The 9785-nt window shown below is 34.0% G+C and overlaps 1 long non-coding RNA gene across 1 annotated transcript; it reads left to right on the forward strand.

Moving 5' to 3' along the window:
• Positions 1-3821: 3821 nt before the first annotated feature.
• On the forward strand, positions 3822-9478 carry LOC145057069 (uncharacterized). Its single transcript, XR_013685964.1, has 5 exons — positions 3822-3985; positions 4067-5269; positions 5400-5557; positions 5919-8829; positions 8921-9478. It is a non-coding gene; the product is annotated as an uncharacterized LOC145057069 (long non-coding RNA).
• Positions 9479-9785: the final 307 nt, after the last annotated feature.

Below are 9785 nucleotides of genomic sequence, written 5' to 3' on the forward strand. Positions count from 1 at the left end.
AACAATACTAGCTCCATCTGCTCCCTGCTTGTTGATCGAAGCATTTTTCCAAAACTCAATGATCAGGTCCTTGTGGATGACTGGATTAGCACGTAGGGCTTGAGAAATCCTACAATTGTTCACACCCACCATCATGGATTTGAATTCTTGATGAGCAGCAGGTGGATCCATTAGATATCCCGCAATGTTGTGAGAGTCTATGAATTTTAGTTGCTCTGCCATTTATCTGCACCAAACTACCCAAGTAAGAATTAAATTTAAATTAATTAAATTGAGATTGAAATTTGATTTGAATCAAAGTCAAAGTTTTAGTCGTTTTTGGTTAAGGACAAATTTTCAATCGATTTTGGTTAAGGTCACGATTTTAGTCGATTTTGGTCAAAAAGATTGATTTCAGTCAAAACTCTTGTTGACTAGATGATTTCAGTCAACGTTGATTAACTTCGGCCGAGAACCCAGTTTTCGGTCAAGCCTCCATCTGATTTCGGTCGGATCCTGGTTGAACCAAAAACCCGAAATCTCCTCGAGACTTGTTCCAATTCATATTTTTGAAAAATCTTCGAACAATCCACTTGAAAACCTTCAAATCTATGCAATTGAGTATACCAAAAAGAACTTTAATGACAATGCCATGATTGAAAATCAAAAATCTACCTAATTCACCGAACAATTTTCAACAAGAACAACGATTGAGTAGGTTTTAGTAGAAAAGAACTCGAAGAGAGAAGAAAGAAAGTGACGATGGCTGCAATAATGGCTGTTTGGGGTTTTTCAGTGAAAAACCCTATTCAGCCGAAAAGGAAGTATGTATATATATATATATATATATATATATATATATATATATATATATATATATATATATATATGACCAAAAATTCTAGAGACCCACTACAACCTATATCGGCCCATGAAGATTAACCCAAATTTAATAAGAGGGATTTCTCTCGATTTTACATTTCAAAAACCAAAATAACAAAAAATTAAAATAAAATTAAACACACATGTTTTACATATATATTTTTAATTAATTTTTAAATTTTTTAAATTTTTTTAAAATTTTAAAATTTTATTTTTATTTTTAATTTTTTTTATTTCTTTTTATTTTAATTTTATTATTTCCCCCCTTAAATTTGTGCATAATAATGAGAATATGTACAAATTTAAATAAAAACAAAAATGTAATCCACAACAAAAACTTTTTGGGATTAAACGTTATGAAGCAAACTAATGAGGTTTATCAGCACACACGTTCATGAAAAGCTCTGGTCAATCATTGATATTGTGATCCACTTAAACATAAATAAGATTTTTCAGGACAGATTATGAGTGACTATATATAGCTACTATATTCCTAGATAGACCATTTTGTCTGACGACGACCATGGATATTGTTGTCCACTTAAATTTAGCCAGTAAAATCTACTAGTTTGCCTTTAGTTACGGGTGTTGTTAGTGTTAGTGCACTAGAACATGTTCCCTACTTCATGGCATACCCTAGTAATCGAATAAATTTCTTCAGAATCCTTTACTTTAGGTGAGTAGTTAATCATTGTGGAATGCATATGTTGTGTCCCAGGTCGGAACTACCAATCACGCAGAGGGGACAACATATGACTAACATAGAGAGTAAAATATTTGAGATTTGTAGGAGACAATATACTGACTTGAAAGAAGTGAACATCATCTGAGTGCAAATGTTGTGTCCCAGGTCGGATATTCCGATCACACAAAGGGGACAACATATGGCTTACTAAGAAAGAAATAATTACGATTTTAAACAGACCCAATTTATCAGAACCCCTTAGTCATCCCCTGTCAATACCAGAATAAAGGACACTAGTCTACATTCCAATGAAGTGTTGAGCCACAAATCCAGATGATAGTTAGCTTCAATTTAAGTCATAAGCCTCCTTGTCTATTTTACTGTTAAATCTATTCAAGTGTCGTATTGTCAGTCCAAATGAGGTTTTCTACGTCCAAATGAGTTTACATTGTCTAGTCCTTTAGCGTTAGTCCTTTATGCTTACCAACACATTGAACACAAAGTTTAGACAATTTAGCTTTAGTTCTTTACACGTATTTCGTTTGCCCTTTATCACTAACTCATATCACTTCCCCAAAGATTGACACAAATTTCCTTTTCTAAAAGTAAAACAAAATGAAGGAAAATAAGAAATACTAAATGAAAAGAAATTTTGGTCTTCAAAACGTATCATCTTAAGAAATCCCACAAGCACGAGTTTGGTTTTAGAAAAATAAGTTTTTGGACGATCGAAACACATAGAAGAGAAGAGTCAGAAAATTCAAACCGTAATTTAGCAATTGAAGAAATCCCCATTTGTGATCTTTCCTTTGCCTTTTCCCACAAAGGACACATGCTCTCCATTAAAATTCTGAATGTCATGCAGAAGAGAGATGTCCCCTGTCATGTGCCTAAAATAGCCGCTATCAACATACCGAAATCTGATAATGTTCATCCATAGCTGCTCCGACACAAAGTGTGGGATTCATTGGTTTTGGGAACCCAGTCCATTTTAAAACTAGGTTGACCTTTTCCATTTATGTATGACACGCGTTCCCAAGTCATATCCTGTTTATCAAACACAGAGGATTAATAGATGTTAGGAAATTTTGATGATTTGGGAGTGGAAACTTTTGCTACCCATCTGTAGTCAGGTTTAACCATTTTCTTGTTTACTCGGATGGATGCTTCAACACTTGCTTTGGAACTTGAGACCGATTGCTGAGATGACTTTGTACTTACTGATCTTGGTCTCACATCAGATCTCTTGTCAGGCATGACCTTATTGTTCTTGAGAGTCTGATTTTTGGTCTTTTTAGCATTCCAATCACCATTGCTTGAATGTGACCTCGAAGGATTCCTTGTGGAAGATCTCCCCCTTAGCACGTCCTGCCACCATTGTTTATAGTATGGAACATATGAGAGATGTAGGTAATTTCTAGCAATGTGACCGAGAGTCCCACAGTTAAAAAAAAGTTTTTCTTTTCAAATAAATAAGATTGTGACTTGGTCCTTGTCCAAATGAAGTTTGTTTCAAAGAACTTCCACAAGCACAATCACATTTATTAGACTGTTTAACAAATTTTTGTGGCTTGAATTTTTTAACAGTGGGATTATCATCATCATAAGTTTTTGAAGCTTTTTCATCAGAACCAGAATTATTTTTGTTCTACTCAAACCCACCTTGCACAGTTACTTTGTCTGCACATGAAGTAGAAACATTAGTATCGTTCACATTAATACTCTCATTTGGGCCGGATTGTTCAATATTAACTGAAACAGTGACAATAGGTTGATCATTTTGAAAATATTTTTCTATCTTTATGGTTTTAGAAGTTGGAGTAGGAGGTGGTACACTGTGATACCCTAGACCCTCACCCTGTTTGTCTTTCCTTTTTAATTATTTTTCTATCATTGAATCAACAAACTCACTTGACACATCGAATTTCTTATAATTAAATTCAACATCCTTAAATTTAGCTTTTAATGCATCAAGTTCGGCAGTTAAGTTTGCAATTTTCTATTTGGCAAAACGATAGTGAACACATTTGGTGTTGTATTCTTCTTTAATCCTGCTTAAATCTTTAGTTTGCGCTTCTAATTTTTCTATAAGCAGATTGTTTACTTGCTTGCGTGCCCTTAATTTAGTGTCTCAAGAAAAAAAATTAAAAACACGGAGGGCGCTTTATCTTAAACGCACGTCGTCTGTACCTGTCGCTTTATAATTTTAATGAAACGCGCTTTTAGTAGACAAGGGGGAAACGAAATCCCTAAAATTTTGAGAACTCGCCTTGTTTTTTCTATCTTCTATCTATTTTTCATCCTTGAAATCCACTCTCCCCACTATGATACTTTCTCCTCTAGATCTCCCTTCATTCTCTACCTCCTGTCTCTCTGTAAACCTCGAAGGTGAATCGTAATTGATCTGCGAGGTCTCCTTCTTTTTCTTTGTTTTCTCAGGTACGACATCATCCCAATCCATTAACCCCTTTCATTTTTCATTAAAAAAACCCTAATTGACTTGGCAAGTTCATGAACCAGATGTAGCACATTCCAAATTGGGGATTTAACCAAACCCGATAGAGCCATTGACAGAATCCTTGGATTCAATCAACAAGGACTCTCTGTAATCGTGCAACTTTCTTCACAAGGGATCACTCCAGGTCTTCAATCTATCAATCTACAATGGTCATCGTCAAGTTACATCAAATCAAGGTCTAGTATTTCAAATGCTTCAAGTTCTTCCCAAATAACTTCCCCTCCCAAGATGATTTTCCTCAATTTTCTATCGAACTTAGTAGCTGTTGAATCGGTGCATGTCTGTGTGAAAAACCTGCCCCGAGATCTGTTACATTTATGAATGAGGAAGATTTGGTAAGTTAACTCACTCGATCTTCTACCACTCTCGTGTTTTCAACACATAAAACACAGACAAACCTTGAAGAGAAATTTCAAGCTTTTAAATAAGAATCCTCAAAAACCATCGTGATTTCAAATGAAACCCCTCCCCTTAGAGTCCAGACGCTTCTTGTCTGTCGATAGCACATAAAATCTTGGTTTTCTATTGTTTCTATCGACCAGAGACTTTCAATGGAGAATACAAAACCTAGAAAGAAAGACTCAGATGCCTAGAAATTCAAGGGCATAAACAAAGTTTTTCGATCTATGATCATCTCTCTCTCTCTCTCTCTCTCTCTCTTGCTTCATCTACTCTGTTTTATTGTGTTCTTCTGATATGATAATCAACAATCTTTTTTCTCTATAAGATAGTCGATCCAAGTGACCAAAGGGATGGTGACCAATTATATTGGGATATTCAAAACCTTTTGTTTGGTAACACTTCACCTGACTACTTACCCTTGGAGTTTAGGGCTCTAAAAGTTTCTCTTGAGGTTGTTTGTACATTTCTGCTGGAGGTGATGGAGCTGGTAACAGCAATGGAGCTTCACGAGCACTTGTAAAGGATAGGTTTTTCTTTTCAACTATCTATTATATCTATAAAAAAGAATTAAAATTTTGGTTGATATATAAACTGAAATGTGGTGGTTTAACATTAGGTTGAAGATCTTCAATGTTCATTTTGAAGAGCTTCATCAAAGACAATCTCAATGGAAAATTGTTTATTGATTACATAACAGTGCTATCCAGCTGAAAAAATAAAATAAACCCTAGTTCCTCTAGAACTCAATTTCACGTCCTAGAAGTTATCATGATGTTATTGGCAGCTGAAACCAGTTTAGTGAAGTAAGTTGTTTGCTTCAATTGCATATCTTTTTGGTTTCAAAGTAACTTAGTTAATTTGGATTTTATGTTTTGTTTTAAATTATATGTTAATCACGCTTTGATTTGTTTCTGTATATTGTCTGCGGTGTAGTTGAAAAGCTAGAGAGAAAAGGGAGGAAAAAGCCATGGAAGGGGATGACAGGGATGTAATGTTGGCATGCATAATACGGGAACCCTTTTCACTTTCTTGGGGTTGGCTTCTTTTGCGATACTTTGAGTTGTTAATTGGCAGCCATGGCGGATATACAGGTACTTCTTCCTTATTTCCTGTTTTGTTAACCAGTTTTTGTCGTTATGGTTTCTCATTTGAAGCAATGGAGAATTCAATAGCTTTCTTTGAGTATTGTTTCTTTATCAGTGGTCTACAAGATCACCTCATGTTACATTCTTCAGCTAAACAGAACTTGAAAGTTAAAAATAGGAAGATTTGGAAATTGGATATATAAGTATATAACATTACATTTTGAACCTCTTAAATGTTCAACCATAAGTAGGAAACTTTTGATTAACATGTCTTAAGTTATTAATCAGTTGGTTTCAATTTGTTCATTTTGAACCTCTTAAAAGTTATCACCTAACACTTTCTGTTATTATTGTCATATTTGCTCAGTTGGAACTTTGCTAGAAAATGGCCAAGTTTCCCCCAAGGCCCTCAATTGGGAATACTATGCGGTTTTCTATCCCTCTATGCATGGCTTGTTGTCATTTCTCCAATTGTAGTTCTTATCACATGGGGATGTTGCTTAATCTTAATACTTGGTAGAGATATTATTAGTTTAGTAGTAATTATGGCTGGAACTGCTCTTCTTTTGGCATTCTATTCCATAATGCTATGGCGGCAAACACAGCATTACCTGATGCCCTTTTCCCTTCAGTGCTTGGTAGGAAAATTGTTATTAGTCAAGCTCTATCCAAGGTATATTATTTTGTCATGTACTTGGTCTAATGTATGAAAGATTGGGACAACCACAAAAAGGTAAAATGTTGATGACTTGATTCTTCCCCATTCTTTCCTTATTTATATGTTAACATTGCACTAAACTTTCTGATTCACAAGTTATGGTAGTCTCCATAATTCGGTCCATTTTTTTCAAATGTCTTGATCCTTCGTGTGTCGTTGCAAAATTAATCAATTCCTATAAATAAAAGTTGCACCGAGTCAACCTGGTACCCACCTAAGTACATCGAAGCCTCCGTCATTTTAGATTTTTTTTAATAAAAAAAGAAGAGAGAGAGAGAGAGAGAGAGAGAGAGAGAGAGAGAGTACTTCTAGAAGTAATCTAGAATGAGGCACTTGTGGGACAGCTGCTATTAGTAAATTCATTGCAGCATCTGCACTACTAGTGATCTACAAACATGCAACAAATATGATAATAAAAAATTGATGTAACAATGCTTCATGAAGCATTTATTTCTAGAAATCACAATAATCAGTTATAAATAAATTTATATAAGTGTTAGAAATGCAATGCATACCAAGTAATTGAGGCGGAAAAAGTGAATATAAAGAATAGGGATAATATGCTCTTCTCCTTTTCTGTTGTCATTTTGAGTGCTTTTTTTTTTATAAATGTCCAAAGCTGTATCCAAATTTCCCTGTTTATTATAAAATATAAAGTCAGTTTTTTGCTACAAATGCAAATAAAATAATAGTCATGATTGATGATTGATTATGTTTACCAGACGTTGCTCCATATTAGCCTCTTTTATTGTGGTTTCAATGAAAGATGAATCATATTCAAAAGTATCACAAATCTGAAATGCAGCACGAGCTCCTTCAATATCTCCTATTTTCTCTTTATATCTTGCATTCAAAATATGCACCTCTGATACATCTTGTATATCAAAATATATACAAGAAATGTGAAAAGATTTCTAATCCTTATAAAATTAAACTTACTTTGCATCTGATGTATATTTCTGTTTGGTTTGTAAATCTGCCAAAGGAATTGGATTTTGGAATATAAACAAGAGTAAATTACACGAATAGTCCCTATAGTTTGGGGTAATTTATGTGGTGATGAAGATATTGAAAGGCCAGATTTGCTTTCTTTGGTTCAAACTCATCATGCATAGGTGCATGCATTATTACATATTTACCCTCCTGCACTCGATGGGTGGATTGCTAGTATCATGTTTCATATCACTCCATTTTGATGTATGCACATACAACCATTGGATGTCTTTTGCCATTTTGATGTATGCACATACAACCATTGAATGTCTTCTGTCTAGACATGATTCCCAATTTATATTTTTTGTTTTTCTTATTTTGGGTATTTTTTTCCTTATTTTCTTTGGTTATAATCTTTATAGGTGCAGAAGGATGACATGATTCTTGATTCATTGGTGCTTCCACCAATAAATGGGAGAAATATGACCTGGTTCATTTAATTTTGTGACTTCAGAACATGGTCACTTTATACTGTGACATTATTTGTGTGTGATGCTGACAATTTTCGAACCAAGGCATGCGAAGTCTCCATGTCAGCGTTTATGGAGTCTCATGACCCAATATGAAGTCTCCATGTCAGTGTTTATGGATCCACATCCCATAAGTAGGGCTAGTTGGGGAACCTATAGAGTAAATTAATGTGCCTAATGAACCTACAAACTTGTATTGCTAGTATCTACTTCTTGATTTGTTGATATTATCTTCTTTCATTGTTGTGTATCCATATGGTATTTACATGCTTACCCAACCGTGTTGCAGTTTTACCAAATTGGTCATTGCAAATATAGAGAATCTTGCAGATTCAATCACTCCAAATCTGAGCCTGAAAACTCTCTCCAGCGACTTAACATTCTCGGTTTTCCAGAAAGATTGGTGATTACTAATTTATCCTTGTATAGCTTTTCATACAAAGAGGTTTAATTTATGCTTTGCTCACTACTTTGTAAGTTACTAAAGTATACTTCATATATCAATGGTGAAATCAGCATGACAGGAGGCATTTCATGTATTTTTTTGAACATACATGTTAATGGTAACGTGTCTAAGGCTGTGTTTTGTCTTTACTTGTTCCTAATTTCGCTTTTTAATATTTCTACTTAAATATGAAATTTCGAGGCCTTAAACTTATTGTATTGTAATCTAGGTTTTCTTTGACATTTATATGTTTTACCTTCTTATTGTGGGATTCTTAAATCATTTTGTCATTTTTTTTAGATAATCAAAAAAGAAAATATGATTCTTATGGAAGATGTGAGTAGAGATCTACAAGTTCAGCATGGCAAGTGTTAGTATTTTATTTCACCTTCAATATTTTATATTTTAGAATTTAGTTAGTAAGTGTCACGATTTGGGGTATTTTAATAATTTCATTTGGCATTTTGATGAGGCAGTAACTACATATTGTGAACTTTTCATAGCTAGATGTACAAACACAACTAAATATTTTGCAAGCTGAAAAGTGATCGGAGAAAGTTGGTTGCACTTAAGTTCATTGAAGCAGTAACTCTTTTATATACAGCTGATCCAAGTGACTCTTCTGAACCACCTGAAGATCAAACTTATGGAGGTATTTATCCTCCACTATCAATAAGTTATATGTTCTTTTGCATGGTTATTGAGTATTGATGATGCTTTTTGTCTGATTACTTGTGCTGTAGAGTTGCCAGATGAATTTAACACAACATGGATTCATAGAGGGGGTCCCATACTTAATGTTAGTGATTTATCAATTGAAGCAAGTAAGAACTTAGGTTTGTTGCTTGATCAACTAAGGTATCAAGTTGTGAAGCTACTAAGCAATATGGTGGTTATTGTGCTAATCAAGAGGTATCTGATCTTTGTCATTCAAATATATATGCTATAGTGCTTTCTATATTAGTAATTTCTCATTACGATGTGTCGTTTCTTGTGCAATTCTATTTTTAGGAGATATTTTACTTTATTAGATGTTTAAAGTTACAGGACATGATTATGGGCACATCATGGAACATTTTACGGCAGTTGTTGGTTTTCCTCTTGGTGATCCATCAATGAAGTGGCCAACTTGCATCATGTAATAACATTTTAGGGGATGATGTAGGTATATGTTTTTTAATGAATAATGTAATCATATGTATGAATATGAAATAAAGTTTGTTATTTAGTATGTGATAATCATGTAAAGGGGAAAACAACTTCTATTGACTTCTTTTATCTTTCCATGGATCGATTATTTGTATGACATTAAATTTTATGCAATGGATTGTATATTTTGTATATGGTATTTTATTTTTTGTTATGAGGCAATAAATGAAAATATAATTTGAAAATTAGTAAATATATAAACAATATTTTTTTAACATTTAAAATTATGATACGCAAAAATGTGTGTCATCTTCATTTACGACATGACCTTTTTTGACAGGGGCTTCCTTGATACGCATTGCGTGTCATAAACACGCGCGTCGTAAGGTTACGACACGCAAATGTGTGTCGTCTTCCTTTATGACAGGGCCTTCCTTGATACGCATTGCGTGTCATAAA

Source organism: Lactuca serriola, chromosome 6 (assembly GCF_051521515.1).
Source record: "Lactuca serriola cultivar US96UC23 chromosome 6, Lser_US96UC23_V15, whole genome shotgun sequence".
NCBI lineage: Eukaryota > Viridiplantae > Streptophyta > Magnoliopsida > Asterales > Asteraceae > Lactuca > Lactuca serriola.